Genomic DNA, 13,417 nt, shown 5'->3' with positions numbered 1-13,417 from the left:
AATACCGTTTTAGAAGCACAATTTAGGGAAAGCTGCTGTACCCTCCCGCTGAAACAATTCCAGGGAGAAATGTTTCAACCAGCTTTAATACTGAATATGTAGGAGCTAAATACATAATTACCAATTTGCCTATGCACAAGTGTGCTGTTCTGCGGCTGAAGAGCAGCTATTTCTCATCTCTCTTCCCCAAAATCCTGCGTAGAAAAAGTAAATTGCAGGGAAATGTGGATGGATGCTATCAGAGAAACCCAATCTGAAATTCAAATGAATGCTCACAAACACCAACTGTGTCCTTTTTAATCAACTCCTATTGCAAACTTAATTTGTATTGATCACGAACATCTAAAGCTGGAGATTAATATCAGCCAGCGACTACAAACTGTGCTGCTCTTGTTTGCAAACAGCTGCTTTTCACTTACAAATTGATGGATTTTCATGTCTTCACGGGTAAAAAAAACACTTGGGAGTAAAGTATTCTGATATATAGGATATTCCAGAATATTCTGGAATAAAGTGCTGGAGCAAATAGGCTGTAGCCTGTTTCTGCTTATGGTAGGGCTCGTTAGGTCCCACCCCAGTACGTGTCCCCCCCCAGCACATGCCCCAGGACGTGTCCCCCCAGCACGACGTGCCCCAGGACGTGTCCCACCCCCACATGAGCTCTCTGCTCTGGCCACGCTCTCTCCTATATTCAGATCATCTTTTCTGTGGTTTCCAGCTTAGGTTTTCTACTTGTTTTTCCTCCCCCTTGCCCACTACTCCTGTCCTCCCCCCGTCCCTCCTGCCTTGCTTTCTGAGAGACTACCAAAATTGGCAGCTTCTGGCATTTACTAGTGCTTTAAACCACTATTTTTTTAAAGCTAGTACAGCACGGAAGCCAATAACCCCTCACATAAGCTTTCCCACCATTTTATAAAAACTGGTGACAAAACTCTGCCTTAGGACCTTCTCCAGGCCAGCCGGAGGATGCCCCGCAGAAAACGTTCAAGCGCTGCCGGCGGTGGGTCGGGGCGATGCCGACGGCAGGGTGCAGGGGGCCGGGCGGGCTGGGTGGCACCCCGAGGTGCCCGTGTCCCCCGGCAGCCGCTCTGGGGCAAGGAGGGGCCAGGCTCTCCCCACCCAACTGGTTTGCAACCAGCACGGCAAGTTGTTCAAAGTCTTCCTGCGAATGAGCTCACCTGGATAAACAGTATTAAATGTGTTTGATGGTTCCCTTCTCAGACACACTGTTTGCTTTCTCTATGCTCAAACCCAGAAGAAACAAGAAAACAGGAGGAAAAATGTGCCCTGACAAACCAATCTGCACAATCCGTGCCACGTTCATAGCGATGATCAGAGCCCGTGGCCTTCAGCTGCCTTGTTGCAGGGGGTATGTGTGGGGGGAGCCTTTGCCAGACCCTGATCCATGGGCGCGTTGCTGGAAATGAACCATTTTCCCGGAGCAGACGCGCTGTCCTTCCAGCCCCGTGCCGGCAGCAAGGTCCCAGAGCTGGGACGCGGCAGGACGGGGAGGCAAAAGCCACCTCTGCTGCCCCACGCCCAGCATCAGGCCAGCTCCGCGCCTGAGGATGTGAAGCAGAATTAACAAAGATATACTTTTTTTTTTTACATTTTAAGCATGAAATCTATAGTATCTGTTTCTTTCTTGTTTTCTCCATTAAATGGTGCCTTTCCACCCTGCCGGGCAGGCTCCTGCGGTCGAGGTGGCAGGAGGGTAAGGCAGGTGGGAGCTGGAGCTCCACGTCCATCTCCAAGGGGAGAAGGGGACCGACACCGCCCCGACACTGTCCCCGACCCCTGGCAGCTGGGGGTTGCTGCGGGGCCCGGGCGGATCCCTCCGAGGAGTGAAGCTGGGGGGTAATTAGCAAAAACTCTCTCTGTGCCTTGAAGGAAGCTCAACACAGTCTGCACTTGGGGGCCTACAGGAAAGCTCGGGGGGGACTTTTTACAAGGGCATGTAGTGACAGGACAAGGCATAATGGCTTCAAACTGAAAGAGGGGAGACTGAGATGAGATGTGAGGCAGAAATTGTTTGCTGTGAGGGGGGTGAGCCCCTGGCCCAGGGTGCCCAGAGCAGCTGTGGCTGCCCCATCCCTGGAGGGGTTCAAGGCCAGGTTGGACGGGGCTTGGAGCAACCTGGGCTGGTGGGAGGTGTCCCTGCCCAGGGCAGGGGGTGCCACTGGGGGGGCTTGAAGGTCCCTTCCCACCCAAGCTGTTCTGTGATTCTATGAGTCTATGCACAGCAGCACAGGTCCCGCTCACAGCAGGTGGCTGCTCTCGCTGTGGACACCAGCTTCACCCCTCGGGCTCCACGCAGGGAGAGACACGCAGCTGCCTCTACTAAAGGGCATTTTATCTCTATACACAGGGCGGCAGAGGGAGGGGGAAGACACTGAAAATGTCATTGAACACAAGGAATTTCTGCATAATACTCTGCTTTATCTTGCCATTTATTATGTCGCTACGTAAGTAAAAGATGGTGTTTCCTTACAGTATTTTTGTTCTTTGGGTCAGAAATTGTCTTTGCAGACTACACACGTACCATGGCTGGCAGACAGGAATCAAAGCTATTGTGATATACCACCATAGTACTGTTAAGGGGATTTCCACAATCCTTTAGGCACACAGAGAACATCACCCATCTAGAAACACAGGGCTACGAGAATACTCAGGCTCCCTGTAAGAAATCACAACCAACCGGCCAAAAACAGGGCCCAGGTGCCTGAACACTCATTGTCTATTGCCTGTCACAAGCCAACCTGGGAGCAGTGGTGGCAGCAGCCCGGGAGCAGCTCCGCAGAAGGACGGGGGCGAGGGGGAGCGGGGCTGCCGGGGGAGAGCCACGGGCAGGGTACGCCGGAGCTCCGGCCCACGGCCACCGCCGTGATGGGCAGGGATGCGACCGGATCCCCCAAAACGCTGCTGAAACGCCACCAAATTACCCTCCCGAATGCACTTCTTCTGGCAAGGGATTTGTGAATAACTCACTAAATGCCATATATGTAAAAACAACCCTGAACTGGTAGCTTTCCTCATCTTGTTCAGCTGTTTCACTGCACTTTTCACAAAAAATAATTTAAAAATATTACCATTCTTTTAATTTCGAGCACAATCAATAGGGGATATCAGTCCATACAGTCCAAGGTTCATCGCTTTCAGACAACCACTCATAAATATTCATTAGAGAATTAAAGAGCTATTAACAAGGGTAACTGTTGAGGAGCATTCATTAACTGTCTTCCACAAGAAATGAAATTTGCATTTTTCGATTTGGAAATGCACTCGGTGAAATGGCACCTTGCATGACAATAAAATGTGAGATAAAACCTGGTGTGAAGGCAAGAAACACCCATTTCTGGCAGGAGGGGCGCTTTGGACGGTGCAGGGGAGCCCGTTCGTTCGTGGAGCTGACGGAGACTTTTCCTGCCCCTGACTCACTGCGCCCTGCCCTGGCGCCTTTCCTGGCCCCCGCGCCCCGACCCACCTCTCCCCACGCCGCAGCCGCGCACAAACTTGTCTCTTCTCAGTAACCGTGATTCATCCCCATTTGCATATCATGGTCACTGCCTCCACATTTCCTCTAATTAATTCCCCAGAAAGACGCTTCACCCTGCAGTGCTGTGTAATTATAAGTTTTGTTCGTATTTACCCCAGCGCGAGGCTCGCGTCCCCGTCGGGGCTGGGGTGCCACGGCGCGTACCCGGTGCCACGCGCAGCTGTGCGCGGGGGCTCGGTACCCGCTCTCCCAGGGCACGCGGGGCTTTCGTTGCCGTCTTACACCCAGACCCAGCCGGCGCGATCACATCGGCGATACCCTCCGGTGCCTTGCGTCACCCCTAAGAGAGGGGTCGGGGCCCCACGGATTTTATCTAAGAAAACTGGGCAAGGCAGGGTCTCGGAGGGGAGCAGGAGGAAAATGATCATTTTGGGGCCAGCGAAAGCAAATCCCCAGGGCAGGCTGTGCGGCTGAGGTCTGCACGCCGGGCACTGCAGTAAGAGCTCCCCACGCGTCGGTCCAGGCGTGCGGCGGCCGTACCACACCGACAAGGCAACGGCCCGGTGAGCTGGTAATTTTCCTACAACTGCGGCAAATGGAAATGCATAAGGGAGTCCCAGGGGAGGATCTATTACATAAAGCAATTATTTCTCAGCCTGAAAGGCAAGACAGTAATTGCATCCCCTAACGTCTCTCCTAAAGCATAATTCAATAATTAATATTTGCTCTTTGGCATTTGTAAAATAATGGCATCTGAAAACGGGGAACCCGGAGCGGCCCGAGGTTCCCCCAGCTGGGATCATGCATCAGACAAGGGTTTTACCCCACAGATGAGGAGCTACTGGACTTAGGCCTGAGATTCCCAGACCCCTGCGGGTCCAAGCCCTCCACAAAATGCGACTGAAAAAAAGCAGGACTGTTCTCAGCAGACTGGAATTCATTTGACTCCAATGGAGAACTTCTAGGGATCTGCACAAGGAAAGAAAATACTAAAAACCAAGCCAAGAGGTGGTGCCTTTGCTTTAAGGGTTATTGGCTGCTGCAGAGCGTTGCCCTGGGATGGGGAGGAAAATGGGGTCAGTGCAGAAGTTCCCGGGGCCGAATCATTGCATGGGGCATTGCTGGAGAAAGAAAACATCCACGGAGCATCGCCTGACCACTGGAAGTCCTGCAGAAAACTGAAGCCCCGTTCTGCTGCCATCAAATTAGCCATAGGTTATTTCATCAAGTCTCTGAATAGGTATATTTAAAACTGCAAACTAACCGCAGTCAGAATCTCTCGTATTATATTTCTCTGTAAAACCACAGCAAGCTATATGAGTGTAAATATATATCTATGTATACACACAAATATCTTATTTTTTTAATAAGATCTGCTCCTATTGTGCAGCGTGTGCTCTCTGTCAGTGCTTCACAAAATGCCCTTCGTGCTCAGGACGAGGACTGATGGAAAGGCAGTCCCCGGCATGTTATTTCCCCTCTCAGACCACCATCGGGCCACGCTGCCTCCCCTCCTGGCCACCGGCCCGAGAGCCCCCGGGCAGCCGCGGGGCAGGCAGGGCTCCCGCTCCCTTCCCGCCGGCCGTGCCCACGCTGCGGCGGCACCGCGCGGCCCTCACAGACGGGTGACAGAGGAGCAACACGCAATTGCGGTCAAAATTGCATCTCTCTTTATTCAGCTGTTTCAAAGATAAACTTCAAGCCGACATGCTTTCGGGGCAAACCTCCCTAATGGAAGAGTAAGTCAAAGCCCTCGAACAAAGGCTGGCAGCAAACAGGATCCCAAGAGTTTCTCTGAAGTCATGAAAGTTACGAAATATTTTCTGACTTTTGTGAATGAACCATGATTTTTACGTTTTTGGGGCAGATGTTTTTAGTTAGTCACCGGCCTGGTGTCAGCGATAGATTAACCTCTCAGAGCCTTTGGCTCTTATTTCTAAATCCAGACTTTGAAACTTTATCCCTGAATTACACATATGACCTACGGAGCTCGTTTTTCTCTCTCTCTGAAGGTGATGTTAATGTTTCTCTGTTTTCAGCTGGCTCGGGGTGACGTTCTCCTCTGCCCAGGCGCTTCAGTGGCCCTTGCTGGGATGCTGCAGGGTGCTCTGGCTCCTGCGCCGCACGTTGCACGTTTCCTCCAGGGCTGCCCTCGCCCGGCCGCCCCACTGCGCCCCAGATCACTGCAAAACACAGACGGGAAGGCTGGGATTAAACCGAATCAGAGAAAAGGTAACATTCAGAGTTAGCTTGATTGAGAAGAAAGCTTTAGAGAAATATCCATCATAGACATTGAAACTAAAGAGTAAATACTTTGCAAATGTACATCAGAATTCCCTCAGTCAGCAACAGGGACGCCAGGAATCGGGGAAGACCCCAGTGCTCCCAGTGTCTGCCAGAGCCAGTCGCATTGCGAGGCTTAATTTCTGATGAGGCCATTTCACTAATAACACCCCTGGCATCAAAGCCTGGTGTGTGTGGCGGTGCCATGCGGAAATGTGACACAGCCGTTACCATTCGGCGTGCCGTGATGATGCCCTTGCAGCTCAGCGTTAGGCGGCCCAAGGCACAGGCAGAGGGAAACAGCCACCGAAACCTTCTCCAGGGCGGAAACGCAGCCACCTCGCACGTGGCACCGCTTCACCTAATCCACCATTCACGCGGTGGAGGAGAAAGAATCTGAGGAGTATTTTATTCCTAACTATTTAAACAAGAGAACTTGTAGTCTACTTCTAATTAGTTTTTGTTATTAAGCTGTTATCTGATGTGGAAAAATAGACTCATATAAAAACATGCTGGAATGGAAAATCTGTGAGCTGAGAACTGTCACGGGGGGACTTCAGTGAGCGGCCGTCACTTGGGGTGAGCGGCACCCCTGGCCCTGGCCCCGACCGGGGCTCTGTGCCCACAGGGTCTGGTGACACTTGCTTTTTACCTCCTTTTCTCTCTTATTCTACGCCACTGGGTACAGCCGTGTCCTTGGGTGAGGGATGGTTCCCAGGGGTGGCTGGGGTGGTCCCCCAGGGTGGCCACGGGACTCCGTGTCTCCAGAGCATCTCACCCCACCCCTGCAATAGAGCTGGCCGGTACGGCGGCAGGGGTGAAGAGCTGCAAGGTGGAGGGACGTTTTCCTGGTGGGACACTCTGACCCTGACACTCTGACCAGCAGCACTTTTCTCAGTGTTGCTTTTTCCCAGGGAGCTCCCGCCAGTGCTGCAATCAGTCCCTGAACTTGCCAAAGTCGGGGTGTCCTCCAGCCGGTCGCTCCTCGCCCCTCGGTTCCCTGCTGGGGGTGTCTGATCGTCCCCACTAACACAAGGCAGCAAAGTCCACCTGCTCATGAACAACAGCCCCCGGCCCCAGAGCAATCTCCCCTGTAACGTCCTCCCTCCCGGCCTCCCTGCCTTGAGCCACCCTACACCGAGCCAAGTTCATGGCAAAAACTCTCGTAAAAGCCTGGAATTTGGTGAGGACTTTCCCTCATCGGCCCGAGGGCCACTGAGAACCTCCGTCATCCCCTGCCACTGTCACCCCACTCGCTGAAGCGCCACAGCGAAGCCTCTTGCCCATCAGTGCCCGTGGCCAGCAGCAGCTCCACGGCCAGTGCCGGCCCTTCCCACGAGGCCACAGGCTGAAACTCTGTGGTCCTGCCTTCGCCACCCCGGATGGGAGCAAAACGCCCTGAAACCCAGCCGGGATGGGAGCAAAACGCCCCAAGACCCAGCGGAGCCCCTGAGCTCCTGCGTCTGGGCAAAGGTAGCAGGCAGGAGCAGGCAGGAGTGGGCAGAAACGGGCAGGAGTGGGCAGAAATGGGCAGGAGTGGGCAGAAACGGGCAGAAGCGGGCAGGAGTGGGTAGGAGTGAGTAGGAGTGGGTGGGAGCGGGCAGGCAGCAGCCCCCGGAGCTGCGGCACACACCTGTGCCCACCGCGCCAGCGATGTCTGCCAGGCAGTCACTCAAAATTCAGTGAAAAAAGGGGCCCCATTTTGGCAAGCAGGGGTAGCTGGTTTGGCCTTTAATAGGAATCAATGCCCAGTCTCCCTTGGCTTTTCCTTATTGCATCACCCCGAAGGCGTAGAAATAACGGGCAGCGTAAAGCCAAGTCGCCCCATCTGCAGTGAAAAGACAGACGTTATGGAGAATGCTGGGAGGGATTCAAACCACAGCCAGGGAAACACCTCACCCTTTCTGCTTAGAGCTCACACAAAGTTAGGTTTTACAAGTTAGACACAAGTTATGTCACAAAAATCTGTAATTCCCCTTTTGGGCACTGGCCCGCGCCGATGGCTGGTACTGCAGCTACGGCCTGTACAGACCCTGGTGCTTCGCACTTCAGATGGGTTCGGGCCACAGTTTCTAATGCGTGTAAAAGCCCGTAGGAGAGGGCAACAATTCAATCGCTACCTGCTGGCTTGGACTTAGCAACCTGAAAATTCATTCAGGAAACGCTTTCTTAGTTTTCCTAAAACTCACTACATTTAAAAGTCTTGTTTCCCCAAATGTCATACATTTTGTCCCTGAACAAAGCCCTAAATGTCAATAAGTACTAGCAGCCTTTATTTGTGAAAAATATATGCAAAGCCTACAGCCAAACCAATCACCTTTTTTTTTTTTCTGTAAATAAAAGCGGGAATTGAAAGCTTTTCACGGTGACTAATGCTAATTCTGCTCGACACTGCATGCTAAATAAAACATCTAGGAATATGCGGGCTCTTTGGTTTTCGCCTTCCTTCTGCTGCTGGGATTCGCAAAAGCAGCTCTTGCCAAGCATCGGCAGCGAGGAGCAGCAGGGAAGCGGTTAAAGTGCTGGCGGTGCGGGACGCCCGTGCCCAGCAAAGGCATTCCTGCTTTCAGGAGGGAGACGGCAATGCAAATACAGCGATGCTGTTTACACAATGGAGAAGGGAGGGGAATATCTCCATTATCAACTGGTAATTTTTCCAGACAAAGAAGTCTTTTCTGTAGCGCAGTAATCCTCTTATGCACCAGCCGTATATAATTGACACTTCTCAATTATACACCTACAGGAGCAGAAGGTTAGTTCTTGTTTAGCTAGTTTTCAAGCCAGTGTGCCAGCTTTCCACATTTTCCATTACTCCACACCTTACGTGTTGCTAATGCCTCTGATAGGAAATTACACACACACACTAATTAGGGCACGCCGGGCCTGTCTGCGCGGCTCCCCCCGCCCCGCCGGGCCGCACAAGAGAAAATTCCTCTGTGCTATTCAGGCATGACCTCCCCGTTCAGAAATCAGCTTTAGTCTCCCCTGATCTGTGATTTTCCATTTCCTCCGGGGGCAGGTCTTGCCCAAGGACCCCGGCGCGGCTCCCTCTCTGCGCTGGCGATGGCGTTCGCACCCTCCAACCCTTCCCGGTGCCCGGAGTGGAGCACAGAGCATCCTCTCCCGCTGCCCGGAGCAGCCGGTGTCCCCAGTGGAGCCGTTCCTGCAGGCCCGGGCACCGGCGGGGGCATCCCCAGCTCGAGGTCCGGCCTCAGCCCCGGCCTCACTGCCCGGGGTGGCAGAAATCAGATCAGGAATGCTACGGCACCTGGGCTTCTTACGGGCACCCGCTCCCAGCCCCCCTGCTGATAGGGGTTGGCATCTCTTATGTCTCTTGCAAGAGAAGGGCGTTAAAAACTGCACTGCAGAGCTGCCGGTGACCGGCATCATCCCCAGAGCAGGTGCCCGGCTGCCGAGGGCTCGCTCTCTGCACCCCGGCAGGGCTCGAGCACAGGACTGGTGCTGGGAAAATGTGTGTTGAGGCAGTAAGAATTCATTTCTCTGTGTGTGTTGCCGGTGGTTAAACAAGTGAATACAGTCGGTGCAGCTGAACTCAGAGAGAGTCCTGCTAAATGGTCTGTGCTCTGTGAGCGGCCTGGGAATGAGCTCGGTCAGAACTGGTAAAAGCCCCTGAAACAGCTTATTCACCCCCTTCCCCAGCCCTACACACACGCGCTCGTCAGAGGGGTTATACACCTCGCTTCTACCATCAACAGAAGTCAAGGGACTCATGACTTTTAAAGGCGCTGAGCTGCACCGCGTGCGGCAGACCCGTGTTGGCTTAAGGAACCTGGGGTTTATTTTTAGACCCATTTATAAATCTCTCACTTTAATCTCTCCTTGTTTAATCTGTTTTTGCACTCCATTCTGACACTAGAGATAGGCCAAAAAATAATCAGTTTTAAAAAACCCCATCCCCAAACCCCAACACCGCGAGTTATTGACCACAGCAAGAGCAAACGCAGACACGGAGGAAACTATTTATAGCTCAGATAAACAGGCAGAGATTTTGCTTAACGAAAGGAAATGGAAAAATAGCGCTCAGACACAGACCTTGAACACATTGCCCTTGCCTGGGCTCGGGAAGGCTGGCGGGTCCGCGCTGTCCCTGCCAGCCCACGGGGACGGGGACAGGGATCAGGACAGGGATGGGGACGCGGGCGCTGGTTTCACACAAATGCCGAGTGGGAATTGTGTTTCTGCCCTAAGAAGTGGATGGGAGAAGCGAGTGATGCCCAGCCCCGGCCTGCCGAGGGTCGCCGCTGTGTGAGTCAGGGCACAAGGGCTCTGATCCGCCTTTGGCAGGGGCCGGGGGGAGGATGCCTGGGGCACTGCTTGGCCAGACTGGCAGGAACAAAGGTGTTTATTCAGAAGGTAAAACATCCAGAGCACAGCTCTGTGTCACATTAACTTTGAACAACCCTAAACACGTTAAGTAGAACTAATCCCGCTGAGTTTTCCAGGGAGAAGGAACACACAGCAGATACGTCTCAGCCAGGGGTTTCCCTCAGCTTCGGTGCCCTGACACTTTTGGAGTTCAGGGGTTTTATTTAATGCCCAGTTTTCCATCAGAGAGGCCCAGCTGGGGCCAGCTGCCACAGCAGAGCGGGGTCTGCCGAGCTGTGGGGAGCGCAGCCCCAGGCAGCCCCATGGCACCGCACGGCACAGCATGGCACTGCACAGCACGGCCTGGCACGGCACGGCACAGCATGGCACTGCACAGCACGGCCTGGCACGGCACGGCACAGCACGGCCCCGGCAGTGTCTCCCCGGGGTCCCTGTGCCAGCAGGGCGCAGCGCGCTGCGGGGTCGGGGCAGCCGTGGGCATGGCGGGACGCCCCGTGCCTGTCCCCCAGCAGCAGCGTGTGACACTCTCCAGGCTCCGGCACCCTCCGTGCCCATCGCCCGGTTTGCTCCGCTGGCCAGCAGTGCCGGGCGGGAACGCGGGGCTCACTGAAAATGAGACACAGCGCTCCCATTTTCTTGCCTGCTTGAAGCCAGCATGAATCAAGTCAGAGGGTTAATCCCTGAATTTCAGGCCCAGGGAATGGAGCTGCACTAATGCTTTCCTGTAGATTTGCTAATTTGACTTTTGGTTTCCTGAGACATCAAAGCCAAACCTCCAGCGGAGAACTTCCTAATCAGCAAAGAGAAAAGGAAATCACTTATTTAGCGGGAAGGGGGTAGACATACCAAAGGGAAACATTTCCATATTCTTTTCATAGCTATGAAAAACAACTTTAAAGAGCGAGTCCCCTAAAATCTATTTTTATTGCAAAAAATGGAGCTTTGGGACCCTCGTGTGTAGTCGTCTTGTTCTCTGTACCTATAAACGAGAACATCAGTGAGATGAGGTGAACTGGAACATCTGTTCCTTGTTCAAAATATTTTACATTATTGATTGGAAGAGGGGGAAGGAAGCCAGGAAGAAACCAAGCACTCGTGAAGGGTGCGAAGCCAACCCTTAGATTAAATCTCCTGAGCACTGAGCCAGTCCTGCAGTTCCTACGTGGCCTGGGAACATTTTTTGGACTCCCCGACTCCAAAGAAATCCACGTTTAGCCCCCCAGGATCCCATGGTTACGCACACTAGCCAGCCGGCAGTACACAGCAAAGGGTTGGCCAGACGAGTCTCCGGTGGAAACCGCAACTTAATTGTATAATAAATGATTTACAAAGTGTATATAGTACATCTGTAGAAGACTCTTTCCCTGCTAACAAACATCTGCCATGGACATAGTAGTCCAGCTGCTTGTTGTCGGGTCTTTTCAAAATTATCCAACAAATTTTGCCTAAATATACTGCCACTCCGGGGACTGCCAGAAGATTTCAGATGTGGTCCAAAACCTGAATTTTAGCACCAACTAAAGCTCTCATCATAGCCGCAGGAAAGACAAAAAAAAAAAGCCCTGGGGCCTATCCAGTGACAGAAGTGAGGCCAAGCGGCTCATTACGGTATTAACTCGGCAGAGGAGCCAAGGAGGAGCTGGAGCCGCTCTACGGGTGCTCCTTCCCCAGCTGGCCATGGCACAAAGCAGTAAAAACCATCAAATCTGGTTCCATTTTCTAGCGGTCAGAACGAGCCCATTTTCCAGTGTTTTCTGCAGTGTTTTATACCCTTGGATTTTTTCCAGTCCATTCTAAAAGCTATTGCTGCCTCGGAAGCTGGCCTGCTGTCGAGACAGCCCCGGTGCATGCGGAGGGTTGTGTCCCCTGGGGATGGCCGTCCCCTGCCCCTGCCCTGTGGGACGGCACGTGGAGGCGCCAGCCACCGGCTGGGGAAAGCTGTCACCGGTGCTCCGTTAGCCGGCGAGACTCGGCATCCCTGTGCGCCCCCTGCCCCTCCACCAGCTGCCGTTTTCCCTTGGCATGTGTTCTGGCAGGTGGCAGGGTCCTGGGGGCAGTGGCTGCCATGCTCCGAAAGCTGCTGGGTCGCGGTTTCGCCTTGCACAAATGCCTGCAACAGCCCTAGATTTAAACTAGAGTTTTGAAGCGCACTTTCCCCCTGGCCCCGCGCCCTCCAGGACCGGGGGGAGGCGGCCACACACACCCCAGGAGAGACCCGGTGGTCCTCAGCACCACGTGAGCCCGGGCTGTACATCACTGACTGCTCCCAAAAGTCACCTCGAGCCACTTTCCCTCTGCCCGCTGCCTGTCTCCCCCTTCTCTCTGCGGGGGCTCGCACCCTCGCCCACGTCCTCCTCCAGCCCTGCGCAGCCCCAGGCTCTCCCCGCGTCACCACCCTGGGGGGCACACGGATGGGCCCGTCGCCCCCCGGCGTGACGGAGCACTGGCCAACAGCCCCCCACCATGGGGACGGCGCCGGCTCTCGCAGCGGCATCCCTGAGGCACGGCACTGGATTCCCAGACTAATTCATCTGCTGCACAGCGGCTGATGGCAGCACCCTTATTCCCAGCCAGAGGGGTGAGGACATAAAATTTACCTCTTCTTTTATGTCAATTTTCAAAGACTAAATTTGGGCCACCTAATTTAAACCAGCGGGCAGAAAGGTGCTCTTGGTGGCGCGGTCCAAAAACGGTGTGAGTTCGGAGGCACCGCCACGTCCTGCTGGAAACGAGGGAGCTGGCTGTCGGGATGCGCAGTGGTGGGTCTGCTGCACCAGACTCCACCAGCAGTGCCGCTTCAGGGCGTCTTGGAGCGGCTTCTAATCCAAAATGCAGGAGGACAAGGGGACAATGCTTACAGGAAAGTGATTTAATAGGGAATGAGAACATTTCCAAAGCAGGAGGTTCATCTGCACAGCACTGTGCAGTTAATTACAGGAAGGTGACGGGCATTTCTGCTCATGTTACAGCAATATCATCTCTCTTGCTTTAAATAGGCTCTGAGACAGATTTCTACAAAAGTCCTAAACTTTCTTTGCAACGGTGGCTAAGCTGAATGCTTATTCCAAACACAAAATACAGCTGTATAAATTACACATTATTTAGTGACTCATAAGAAAAACTGTTAACAGCGAGGGGTGGCTAAGAAAATAATTACACAAGAAATCCTGTAAATTGGAAACATCATGGGACACTCCCAGCATAAATCTGGAGGCCTAAACTGGATCTCAGCCCCCCCGGCTCTTGCTGAGGGTGGGTGGCAGCGGGCTCGGGGCTGGGCACGGGTGCAGG

At 53.5% G+C, this 13,417-nt stretch overlaps 1 protein-coding gene across 1 annotated transcript in view; it reads right to left on the bottom strand.

Annotated features, from left to right (window-relative positions):
* Positions 1-5,153: 5,153 nt before the first annotated feature.
* Positions 5,154-13,417, bottom strand: part of PWWP2B (PWWP domain containing 2B) — a 64,090-nt gene continuing 55,826 nt past the window's right edge. The window contains exon 3 of the mRNA XM_054206056.1: positions 5,154-5,679. The gene's annotated coding sequence lies outside the window, so the exon portion shown is untranslated. The remainder of the gene's footprint in view (positions 5,680-13,417) is intronic.

The sequence above is a fragment of the Rissa tridactyla genome, chromosome 6 (genome assembly GCF_028500815.1).
Source record: "Rissa tridactyla isolate bRisTri1 chromosome 6, bRisTri1.patW.cur.20221130, whole genome shotgun sequence".
Lineage (NCBI taxonomy): Eukaryota > Metazoa > Chordata > Aves > Charadriiformes > Laridae > Rissa > Rissa tridactyla.
Note: the sequence above shows the minus strand (reverse complement) of the source record. Positions and strands in the feature narration are given on the sequence as shown.